Source organism: Melospiza melodia, chromosome 1 (assembly GCF_035770615.1).
Source record: "Melospiza melodia melodia isolate bMelMel2 chromosome 1, bMelMel2.pri, whole genome shotgun sequence".
Lineage (NCBI taxonomy): Eukaryota > Metazoa > Chordata > Aves > Passeriformes > Passerellidae > Melospiza > Melospiza melodia.
Genome location: NC_086194.1, coordinates 11,211,774 through 11,224,527, shown reverse-complemented (window position 1 = coordinate 11,224,527; position 12,754 = coordinate 11,211,774). Strand labels below are relative to the sequence as shown.

Sequence of the window (12,754 nt, the reverse complement as noted above, 5' to 3'; positions counted from 1 at the left end):
AGCAAAAGAAGTCTTGAATCTTGTGGGGCTCACAGCAGTTTTATATAACTGAAGATTTACTCTATTCCCCAGCTTGGGAAGAGTGAGAGATCTTGAGGCTGAGAAGTTGGGAAAGTCCTACAGAGACCAGCAAAAGTCCCTCATGATCCAACCAGAATGCCCTGTGCCTGCCTCTGTCTGCATTCCATTTTCTTCCCATGCACAATGTGCAATCCAGCCTGGCACTCTCCAGCCCAGGAGGAAGCAAGCACTAAAACCAAAATGCATTTGTACTTCCCAGCAGTGTCTCTGCTTGTCAAGCCTTGGCAGTGGCAGAGAGCAGCCATCCTGTGGGGACTGGAACTCGCTGTTGGAGGGAAGCAATGTGTGGATCCTGCTTTACAAAACAATCCTGCTGCAGCCCTTGTCTTCCCAGGATTGTTCCTCAGCCCTTTGCTTCCTCTGCCTCCTCTTCCTCCATGCAATGACTAATGGGAGGCTGGTGAGGCACTGTGTGAAAAATGCGTGTTTAATGATTGGCTTTTTGCAAATATTAAAATGAACATTATATGTGTTGTGTTAGAAAGCTATGCTGTATTAATTCTCTTAAGTAGTGTGTTAAATATAGTTCTGGATTATAAAAAAATGTTAAAACAGAAACAATGCTGTGTAGGTTACTTTTTTTAAGGAAAGGACTCGCAGTGAGATACCAGCCACAGGACACCTGAATCTTTCAGAGAAAGAGAATTTATTGCTCTCTTATCAGAAGAAACAAACTTCTTCCCCCCTCAAAGGTGCTGTCAGGATTCAGAGGAAGAAGTTGACGATGACCAGACAGAATCCTGTATTTGAATGGAATTTATGCATCATGTATGAGGTGCATGAATATGCAACAGGCTGTTGCTTTTAAGGGTTAATCCTCTGTTAACTTGTGTCCTTTCTCGGGCTTTTGCGGCCCAGGAAAAGGTACCCGGACATCCGTAACTCTTTGTCTCTATTGTCTCATATTGTCCTGATTCAAATTGTCCAAATTATTATTACTCTAATTGCATTACTCTTCTTATAACCATTTTATTACTATTAAACTTTAAAAAGAAGTGATTGGCGTTTTTCACACGCTGGAACACATTTCCTAGGGGAGCTGTGGATGCTCCATCGGGCCAGGCTGAATGGGGTTCGGAGCAATCCGGACCAGGGGAAGGTGGCCCTGCCCATGGCAGGGGCTGGAACTCGATGACCTTTGAGGTGCCTTCCAAGCCAAACCATTCTGCGATTCTATGAGACAAGACTCTCCAGGCTTTCACAACCCACGTGAAACACAAGGCTCTGTCATTAAATACTCTTCTCCTAAAATTCTCCTATTTATCACTTCCCTTTGAGCCACAGCTGCTCACTGACACAGGAGCAGCTACAGCAGGAGCTGGGACACTCTGCGGTAACTCTGGACAGGCTCTGGCCCCTCCCGTGCTGCCATGGCAGGGCTCCAGAAGGCGACAACGTGCCCGGTGTCACCGCAGCACGGACCTGGGCGTGCTCCACACCCGCAGCCCTCGCTGAGGCCCCGCGGCCTCGGGCGCTGCCCCGGCCCGCTCCGTCCCTCGGGCCTGAGACACGGCCCGGGGCCGGCTGGACACTGCCCGAGACACAGGCGGAGACAGCGGGACAGGAGGCGCCGCTTCCGCGACATCACCCGTGACCCGCCCTTCCTGCCCTTCCCTCCCTTCCATTCCCTCCCTCCCCTCCCTTCGCCCTCCCGTTCCTTCCCCTTCCCCTTCCCTTCCCTTCCCTTCCCTTCCCTTCCCTTCCCTTCCCTTCCCTTCCCTTCCCTTCCCTTCCCTTCCCTTCCCTTCCCTTCCCTTCCCTTCCCTTCCCTTCCCTTCCCTTCCCTTCCCCCTTCCCTTCCCTTTCCCGGCTCTTTTCCCGCCACTTCCCGGCCGGGCTACGGCGCCTGCGAAGGGACAAAACGCCTCCGGCGGAGGGAGCGGGAGGGCGGGCGGCGCCGGCCCCGCCCCCGCGCGCCCCTCCGCGGCGGGTGACGTCAGGCGCCTCACGCGCCGCTCCGCGCGTCACACGCCGCGCGCGCGCCGGGGCCCCCTCCCCCCTTCGCCGCTCCGCCAATCCGCGCGCGGCGGCGCCCGGCCGAGCGGCGCCGGCCAATCCCTTCCGCCGGCGGGGGCGGGACTTCCGCCGGGAGCCGGAAGCGGGTCTCTCATGCGAGCGGGTGGTTGAGTCTCGGCTCGGAGACGTTTCGGGCCCGGAGCCGCCGCCGCCCCCCCGCGCCCCCCCCGCCCCGCCCGCCCCCGGCGCTGCCGCCGCCCGCGCCCCCTCGGCCCCGCCTCGCGCTCCGCTCTCCTCCTCACGGCATCCGGCGGCGAGGCCCCGGCGGCGGCGGCGGCGCGGCGAGAGGCCCCGGCGCCCGCGGGAACCCGACAGGAGCGAAAGGCCCCGCGCCGGCGGAGCCCCCCCCGCCCCCGTGCCCGCCCGCGTCCCCCGCGCCGAGCCCCGGCCCGAGGGCGGCGGCGGCTGTTGGTGACAGGTGAGTGCGAGGGGCCGCCCGGCCCGCGCCCTCCGGGCGGCGGCGCCCGCCGGGGCCGTTCCGCAGCCGCGTCTCCCGGTGCGGGGGGATGGCGGGGCCGAAGGGGGAGCGACACCCCCCGCTCCGTCGCCCCCTCGCACCGGGGAGGCGGCCGGAGCCGCCATCTTCCCACCCGAGGCGGTTCCCGGGGGAGAGACGGGAGGGAGGAGGAGGAGGATCCCGGCTCGGGGCCGCGGTGCCGGCGGGGGTAGGGCGGGCGAGCCGCCGGGGCCGCTCCCGCACTGCGGCCTCGCCGCCCCGGGCACAGCGGGTGAGCTTTGCCCCCGCGCCGCCGGGGCCTTGCGGGAGAGCCGCGTGTGCCGCGGGCCGAGCGGGAGCGGGGCGAGCGCCGGGGGGCCCCGCCTGCAGCCGGGCCGGATGGGCGGCCGGGACCCTCCGGAGCAGCGGGCGGTGCCGGGCCCTGGCCCGGGGCTCCGGGCACGGCGCTGACTCTCCGCGGCAGCCGTGCCCCGAGCAGGTGAATTGCCGGCGGGAGCGCTCGGGCCCTGCGCTGCCCCTTGATTTCGTTGTTGTTGGGCCTTCGGAGTTGTTTTCACTCTCGGTTTCAGTTTGTCCAGGTGCTCGAGATTACTACGTAGCTTTGTCCGCAGTTTAAACAGATGTGCACTTGGCAAACAGTGTTTGTTGTGTGAGATTCCTGTGTGGCAGATAAGTATAATTATTTTTATTCTGCAGGTAAGCGAATTGAGGCAAAGTGGTTAAGACTTGCCTGTGGCCACAGAGAGAGAGAGAGCTGGTTTCAAAACCACTGTTTAAACTTGAGTCACTCTTGGGGTAAAACCATGGGAATTCTGGCTTCCGATTCTGCCTCTTGTCTCTGGCCTAGTTTTGTTGGCCTCTGAATCCTTAGGAAAATTGGGGAAGGAATCTTTCTCTAGTACTGCCTCAAGGATTGCTGTTGGAAGGTCTGTCTTGTGGTTGAAGTTTCGTGTCAGACTTAGCTGTTTTTTACAGATTGGATAAATTCTCAAAGGTCAAAGCGTGTTGTATGTTTTTTTCAACTTGCTGGTATTTCACAACTCTTGGGTTTTGATTCTGGTCTGGTAACTTTTTATCAGTTGAACTTTCACTTCTCCCTGCTGATTTGTAAGCATTTCTTCAAGTCAGTTCTCAAGATATAAAGCTAATCAGCTTACTCACTCTAGCTATTAGAACAACATTGATATTTTTATATTTTTAATTTCTTTTGTGGGAAGTGAAAGGGAGGTCAAAACTAGGCTGAGGCCTGATAATACACATACAAAAAGCAGTCTATATTTTATGTATAATGTCTACAGAAAATTTTATGCTTCTAGATGTGTTGTCATTCGTGTGGGTATTCTCTATACAGAAGCCACAATTACTTCTATGTTTAATTGGTCTCACATTTTGGGGGAAAATAATCTTTATTCAAATGGAGGTAAAAGTTTTCCTAAATGAATTACAAACATTGAATTTACAAGCAGCAAATTGAAAGCATTTGATCTCTTGGATGTTCCTTAATAAACAATTGCATGTAATCAGGTCCTTAAGCGCACACAATGTTCTGGGTTACATTGAAGTGTTTACCTTGTCATTTTTTCCAGGTGTTTTTTACCCATTTATACACAAACACTGTGAAGGACTAAAGGTGTAAGCACACACAAGCATGTGCTGCCTTGGTTGCTTTTTATGGCTGGCTGTAGTGCCAATATACACAGAGAAAGTACAAATGGCTGATATGTATTTATTGTCTATAGTGCTTAGATATGGGGCTGTATCTTAAATGTTTCATTACAGAGCAAAACAGAAGATCTGGATCTGGAGGCAGTTATGAGAGCTTGGGGGTTTTTGTTTCTTTGAGACATGGTGCAGATACCATGTAGGCAGTTTGTGATGGTGGTGCTTTATTTCTGTTAGAGTGAAGTTAAATCCTTGGTTTATTTGCTGAAATGCAAAGTCAATAGAGGCAGGTTTGTCTCATCTACATGTTCTGTTGCTGTGTCCCTTATTAAGTCTCGTATCTCGCAGCGGCTTTGGCTTTAAATCAGTTGAGAGCTTAATTGGCATGGTAATATAAACTCTTTGTTAAATATTTATTACATTACCTCACAGAATGCACATGCTAGACACGGAAAAGGCATGTTTGTGGCCATAGTGCATGACAAATCCAAAGTGACAGCTTAAAGGTAGCAAAAAAGGAGTTACAAAAAACAAAGTAATTAGGTGTAGATGTATTCCATCAGTTTGATTTTTTTCAAACTAGGTGGCTTTTAGGACCTTCAGCGCTATTAATGTTTAATTCCATGGTGTCTATATATATTCACCAGGCATTCACATTCTCGTAAATTAACAGGTAAGGCACACAAATGAGAATGTAAAGCATTGACTTGACTTTTCTCGTGCCTGTGCTGCAAGGAGCGGGTTTTGCAAAGGCCGCAGCCTTATCGATCCTGAAGAAGAACGCTCTTGCCTTGGAGGTGCAAAGGTGGCTGTGGAGGGAGCTCACAAATGCAGTGTCAGGAGGGCTGTTGCTGGCAGAAAGAGATGAAGCAAGAAAAGAAATGTATTCTGGAGTCTGGAGATTATTAAGCTTTGGGAGTCTGATTTGTGTGTGTGTTCATGTACGCACACGTGTGCAAAACTTATGCGCCATAAGGCGTAATAAATGTGGTTTGCAAAGTTCTCTGTTCCTCTAAGCATTTGCTAGCAAAATGACATTTTTGGACAACAGGTCTGTCTAAGTCTTAGACAAAGCTGTAGAAAATAATGTCAGGCTACATTTTTTTTCCTGCATGTAATCAGTGATACTCAGCCACCAGGTGTATTGGAAGTCTTGTGCATTTGCATTTAGAATGGGCACACAGGTATGAGTAGGAAGGACAGGATGTTACAAAACAGGACGTTGTAAGGAAGAAAATTAACCCTCTCCCTGCAGTTTTGAAATAGGCAATGAGCTATGTGTGGAGAGCTGTGTAGAAGATGACAATAAAAGCTACTCTTGTAGTAAAGGCCCTGGAGAGGTGTTTGAGCAATGTTGCTCTGAAAACAAGGCATGCACGTGCTGAAATTAGTACTCTGATTTTAGTCCATATGCAAGATCTAGACAGGTGGATTTCACCACAGAAGCCACTAATTGAATTAGGATGGGGAAAGTGATGTAAAACTTAAAACTAGCACTATTTCAAAGTTTGTAATCCCTTAAAAAAGAGAAGACACACACACAACCCCTTCCCCATAGCTGATAATGTGCTTTGTCAAAGGCACCAGTTCTAACTGTATTTGCATTTTCAAGCTGATGCTTTGGGAAAGCTCTGTTTTCTTTTCCTGTGCATTAACTCCTCTGTGCTAAACTCAAGGCAAGCTAGTGTGTCATAATAGTTAAACACAAAAATAGCATTCTAAAGCAACTTCACTGAATATAAAACTGAGTGATATTTCACCTGGTCAAAAAACCTTTTTGTGCCGTAAATACCAGATAATTGAAAAAGCCCCATTGCTATTTGAACAACCTGTTTCTTTTCTCTTTAAGCATATAATGACTTTGACTGTCTAATGATAAAAATGTGTCTACAACCAACAAGTTTGAGGCACTTGTTAGAAACAGACCAGAAGTCAATTTCTGTTCCACCCATTCATCTTCTTAAGTTCCATAAAAGTATTACAAGATAGAAACAGTTTCTGTTAATTGCTTCCCAGCTGGTGGTACTTAAATTTTGGTGATGTGATGGAGGCAAGGATTTATGAAATCACTGGTCTGTGACATCTGTGTGTGTAGCTGTTCCATCCCCTTGCTAAGGGAGGGTGCCCCCCATTCAGAAGCAGGTGCTAGGAGCAATACCCACAGACAACAAAGGCACTTTGGAGTGCTCAAATTAGGTGTGACTGTAATACAGCATAAATGTGTGCTTAGGATAGCCATGGCAGTGTTCATTCTGTGATGTGTGCTGCTGCAGGTATTTTGTGTCTGGGTATGTGTTTCAGGAACAGCAATTAACTCCAAAATTGGAAGTCTGACAGAGGTTACTAATATGTGGCTAGCTGCTTGGCCTAGAACATTGCTGGGAATTGGGGAAGCGCTGCTTTGACACCCTGATGAATCACCAATTTCTTTGAGTCTTAATCTTTTCCAACGCTCTCGTTTACCAGGGAGGGCTGGGCTATGCATGTTCTGGATCCTGTCAGTCCAGCTCCTTAATGGGTAGTTGAATGATGTAATACAAAAGGAATCAGTTGTTCATAAGCTGAATGGATTGCCACCTCTGCACTTCCAGCAGCTCTGTTGTTATTCTCATAAGGCTGTTGGCATGTAAGGAGCTGGTGTTCCAGAGAGCATATCCTACAGTAAAGGTTTATTCTGGATTGCCTCTGTGGCCCTGTAGAGTTCAGATATATCAAGTTCAGTGTAGGTGTCTCTAAGGTAGTGGCAGCTATACCCAGCTTTGAGTTCTGGACTGTTGCACATACAGATAGAAATATAGATGCCTATAGAAATGTACAGACATCTGTCTGCTGTGGTAGCCTGTGATGAATTGGACACAATTGCTTTATCTGTTAGGGATTCTTTTCTAAAATGCCAGTATCACTTTCATTATTGAAAACAGGAAACACTGGCAACACAGACTTCGGAAATTGCACCTTCAGATGCTATCACAATTTCACATGGGGTATGTTCAGGAATGCACTGAGTTTTCAGTGTGAAGAACATACAGTTATTTTATCTAAAGCTTATGCTGGGCTTTTTGGAAGGCTAAATACTGTATCACCTTATTTGGCTTTTAGATTTCTTGTGGCTTTTTGAGCAAGTATCTAAACAATATTTTCCTTTTGTATGGGTTAATTCTCTCTTATTGGCCCTTCCCTCCTGCCTTCTGGAAGTGAGCAACAATGGTGAATACTTTATTGGTACTATTCATAAGGCAGATTTCCATCTGTCTTGTTAGTGGAATTGCAAACTTACTTAAAACACTATAGATTTCTGTTACTCTGTTAAAAGTGTTTATCAGTGTTTCTCAGCCCATCTAATGTTCTGCAGTCTGTTTTAAGTAAAGTATTTTATAGTCACAGGATGCCAGTGATCCAACAGGGAAACCCAAGAAACAAAATATTAGTTAAATAGTAACTATGTTGAGAAAAAAAATCATAAATCTCATTCAGCAGGAACTTAATGAAAGGTTTGAAAGCTTTACAGTGATGTCTCTTGGCAGCTTTATGGTTTTGTTTTCGGTCACTGTTGGTATCCATATCCGTATTTTCACAGGTTGTGATGCTGTCACAGGTTGCCCCACAACAGAGTCTGACTCTGACTGTTGTTCAAACAAGGAACTGATGAATCAACAGGCCAATGTCCAAAGTAGCTTGCTTTTCCATACCCCAGTGCTGAGGTTTATGCTCAAATGTTTGATGTATCTTCCTGGTTTCTGGTTTTTGTTCTAGGAATTAAAAGTAGAGCAGAAGTGAAGAATGTACTGGGGCATGGTTACTGTAAGTGCTGAGCTACCTGTGTGTGCAGAATTTGCAGTCTTATCTCAGAGTTTCATTCCCATTCAATGTTGTTGCTGCCCAACAGATAGGGACAGAAAATGGTCACCATGTTGCTGTTTAAAGCAGCAAGGCAAACAATTTGGTCAGAATATCATTGTCTACATTGGCATCTCTCCAGGATCTTGGCTTTGTGTCCCTCAAAATTAAAGCTTCTTGTCCAATTCTTCATAATAAATGTCAAAAAAATTATGCTATTAAGAAGGGAAGGGACTCTTTTTAGTGAACATATGTTACAGCTTAGTTTATAGTCTATATTTTATGATTATAATTTTCTTAGTTAACACTGTGTATTCTAACTGGATTCAAGGAATAAGTGAAATTTTTTTAGAAGGGTCTGTGCCCAGTTATTTTGACTTGCAAGGAAAAATTATTGTCATTAAATCCAAGCTAAAATATTGGCAGTCCGTCCTTTAACTGTGAGTCAAAACCTGAATTACCAGTAGTTTTGATTACAGTGATACTCTAGGAAGGTGGGGTACTCTAACTGTGAACAAATGTGCACCCAATAGTCTTTCATACAGTGATTTAAAACTAGCAAGAGCTGCTTCTGGTTTCGGTGAAGCTTGCAGTGGAGGATAGTAGCCTTTTTTAAAAGAGGAAGTAATGCTAAAATGACTGGATTATTGGAGTTAAATTCTATTTTTGGTGAAGAGGTTAATGAAATAATCATTGGCAAAAAGCATTAGTTTCCTTTTCTTTTACACAACCTTAAAATTCAATCATGCTTCTTCTGTAAGTAGTTAAATTTCAGTTTAGATTTGGTCCTTAAGATGTTTCAAAACTTAAACTAACATTCTAGGTCAATGACTGCTTTTCAAGTCATCAGAAAAATAAACCAAAACGAAACCCCAGAGATTGAGGGGAGTTAATCCCAGGCTGTTTATTGAAATAGTCTTTGCATTGTCAGTGATTGCTGTGTGCATTGGTGTTGGGACAAAAATTGTCACTGTACCTTTTTGCTTATCACTGGCATTATCAACATCATATGTGGTTAAATATACCTCTCACTTGGTCTTTCTGTAGGTATAGATCCTCTTCTCTCCTAGTTTTCTCAGGCCTGTTGTGAGGGAAGATATATTCCAGGAGGATTGTAAGGTTGTCCCTTTGGTTTGCATCAAATTTTTTCCAGAATTCTGGTTCTGTGTGCATTTGAATTTGAGATCTGTGGTGTTAGATTTCTGCTTCCCTGAGTTAGGAGTTTATTGTATGGTCCCAGAATGCCATGATAAAGAACTTGGCAAATTGGCTTTGAAGCTGTGTATGTCTTAAATAATAATTCAAAGTACTAAAAATATTAAGAGTCCTGGAAATTCCATATGCAGCTTTTGACCTCCTCTTGCTTAAGTGCAACACTGATTGGAGGCTTGAAACGTGGAATCCAAGTAATAGCAATATTCTAAGATAAGACTATTAAGGTCTGTTAAAGAAGGTCAGCCTTCTAGCCTCACCCTTGGAACTGCACTAAATATTAACCCTATAGCTTCAAGTGGTGTTTTTAGTCTTGTCTTTCATCATAAAATGCTGCATCTGCTTCTGCCAACTTTGGAATTTTTCTGAGGAAGATGTTGTTCATAAAATCCTGCCCAGCAAAGCTGGGTTAGTTGTTTCCTTCACCTGTGCCAAGTGTCCTGCCTGGAGTCACAGGCAGGCTGTGAGTGCTCCAGCCACTCTCTGGCCAGCAGTGTAGCGAAGAATGCGGAAAACTTAGAGCTGGTATTGGTAAATCGTGAGGAGGAACATTCAGTAATTGAAACAAGGAAGTTCGTTGTTCCCAGCATTGCCAAACTCACCCTCTTCATGCACAACATGTAACTTGTTCCCTCTAAGCAAGTGCTAAACCTCCTGGAAGCTCAGCATGTGTTACAGCATTTGAAGATTTAGTGTTTCTTTGAAGAACTGGGAAAAGACCATCAGTTGTTGCCTCTCAGCTTTAAAAACTTGAAGCAACTAGTAAAATAATTTAGAACTGGCAGTTGTTTTGTTAAACAAACAGACTTTATGAAATGACAGGTCCACTCACAGTGAGCCTGACGTGCTGAGGTGCTGGCGAGTATGTTATCCAACAAAGTTCAGAATCTTTTTAGTTTTCACTCAAAGTCAGGAGTCAGTTTGTCTTAGACTGAAACTGTTTCTCACAGTGAAAGTGCAACAGTCTCCTGAACTTGACTTCTCTGTGTGAGTTCTTGGCATGCTTAATTGTTGCTTCTTTCAGCATGGGAATAGGAAAATTAATCTTACACTTCCCTTCAATAGCTACTTTAGAGAAAAGCAAACACCAAAAAAAACACCCTCACCTCATTGGTTAAGGGAGAGCAGGCCAGTTATGTGGAGAAGGAAGGAAAACAAAGAAAATACATTATTATGCAAGATATTATCTTTGCATAATAATTCCTCATATGTGCATGAATTCTGAGAAGGTATGGTAGGATGAGACAGACTTGGTGTCCAGAGTGCCAGAGTAAACTCACCTGCTGGAGATAAGATATCTGTCAAATTAGAGAATAGTTTGAATGAAATAGATTGTAGATCTATTTTCTGATAGCCTTGTTAATCTCCTCATGAAGTCTTGGTTGGCTATGGGAAGGAGCAATACAGGCCTATTTTAAGAGTTCAAAAGTTTAAGCTACCATGTAGTGTTCTGTAAATGACTATTTAAAAATAGTACAGGAATGAGCAAGTTTTTGGGAAACCCAGTCATTAGTGCTAACAGGTATTTGCTCCTGCTCTGTCTACTCCAGGGCAAGCTTGAATTTTCTCACCAATTCAATTTATTTGTTCTAATCAATTGCTCTTATGCTTTCTGTGTGTATAGAAGTGTTGTGCAGTTTTTGACTCCTGTCATATTAGTGAAAGCAAGCAACATGGATGGTGGTTGCTTTAGGTGAGGTTCTGTATTTGATGGTGCTTAAATTTAGAAACATACTTTTGTGGTGCTTTCTGTCACTTTTTTCCCCCATCATTTAACATTTGCCTGAAATGACAATTTCTGGATCAGTGAGCAGTATTTGATATTAAATATTGGTATTACATTAAGAGCCTGGAACAGTCTCCCAGCTAATTGGTTGGCATAAAGACCTCTGAAGTTATTGAAAAGCTTTGGCTTTCAGAGAAAATCCAATTAGCCTATCAAAGACCACCCTAAAAGATCTAGAATTAATATTTCTGTAGAAAGTAAACATTTTTAGCTGTTAAATTTACGCATATTAGTAAAAATACCAAGACTTTTCTTTGTATTGCTTCAGCTGTTGTGTTTGCAGGTGAGAATCCTACTGGACTGGACACAGCAAGCATAGGTGTTGCCTTGTAGGTGGATGGGAATGTTACAAAAAGTCAATGTGAATAGTGCATTAGTGTAATATATGATGCCTATGCTCTGATGAGATTATTAAAATATATTAATTAAAGAAAAAAAGTCCTGCTGAAGGAAGGAGCTTCCATCACATCCTGCAGTTTCTCTTAACCCATGTTAGGCATAAATATAAGGGGGTTTATTTACTTAGTCATTATTTAGGCTGGCTGGGTTTAGAAGATTATATGAAGAATTAGTTTGCCTCTGTGGTTAGACTTGTATTCCAAATGTAGCTTGGAAGCAGAGGCAGATAGGAAGTGCTGTGCAGAGTGTGGGGTCCCACTCTAAGCTTGTCATTCAGTAGCTCCTTTAAAGCATTGCTTGCCCTGTATTTAGGCTTAATGAGTGTTCTGATTATTTCAGTGCAGGAGAGGCAGTGACTTGCACTGGCCTGTCCTTTCACTCTTTAATTCAGTACAGACAATGTTCAGCTGCCGGGGTTTCTGTTGTGAAGGTCCTGCAGATATGTTACTGTAGCCTTTACTTTCCTTTTTTGGTTTTGGGTTGTTTTGGGGTTTTTTTTTATTGGTGATGCTTTGTAACAGCAGCAGCAGAGTGATGTGGATGTCAGCTGTTGAGTTCCACTGAGAACTGGAGTTCTGCTCTTTGCTCCTCTGGTTTCCTGGAGCAGGACAGAAGGGTTGATGCCACCAGGCATTCAGCTTGAGTCCTCTGTGCTCTGCTGCTGCTTTGGTGGCCACAGAAGTGAAGTGTGTGTGCAGGCACCTACTTTGTAGTTCTGTTTAACTACAGAAGGGGGTGTTCAGATTTATTCAAATTCTGGTGATGTTTTCTGTCCTGGAAAAGTAAAAAGTTGCACCAGGGCTGGGAGTCAGGCAGGAAGTCAAATGCTTACAAATGTAAGGGATGGCAAGTGATGGAGCATTTTAGTGAAAAATCATTATACTTCAAGGTACTTACCTAATCTGCTTGAGTAACAAATTCCTGATCTGTTTCCTGAGAAAGTTAAAAGACATTTTTATTCAATGTGAGATGTTTTCTGCTCTTTGTAGGCCTTGGTAATGAATGTAGAATGTGTAATTCTACATTCAGCTTATCAAGAGAGAACAGGTTGTGGAGAACTATGATCATAATTAATTTATATTAAGTTAGCATTCCACTTTTCTGAATTCTTATTATTTGGTTGACCTGCTAACAATTTAACTTTGCCATTTGAGGGGTTTCTTAGAAAATGTACAAATCTGAGAGTTGAGAGATGAATTTTAATTAAGTGTGGTACTTTTGAAATCATAATCTGATAAATATCTTATCTGGCACGATAGTTATAATAGAAATTAAATATATATCTTTATGAATAACCTGCAGGG

The 12,754-nt window shown here is 44.6% G+C and overlaps 1 protein-coding gene across 1 annotated transcript in view; it reads left to right on the top strand.

The window, feature by feature from the left end:
• Positions 1-2,443: 2,443 nt before the first annotated feature.
• Positions 2,444-12,754, top strand: part of LARP4B (La ribonucleoprotein 4B) — a 55,432-nt gene continuing 45,121 nt past the window's right edge. Inside the window, exon 1 of the mRNA XM_063148140.1 lies at positions 2,444-2,515. The gene's annotated coding sequence lies outside the window, so the exon portion shown is untranslated. The remainder of the gene's footprint in view (positions 2,516-12,754) is intronic.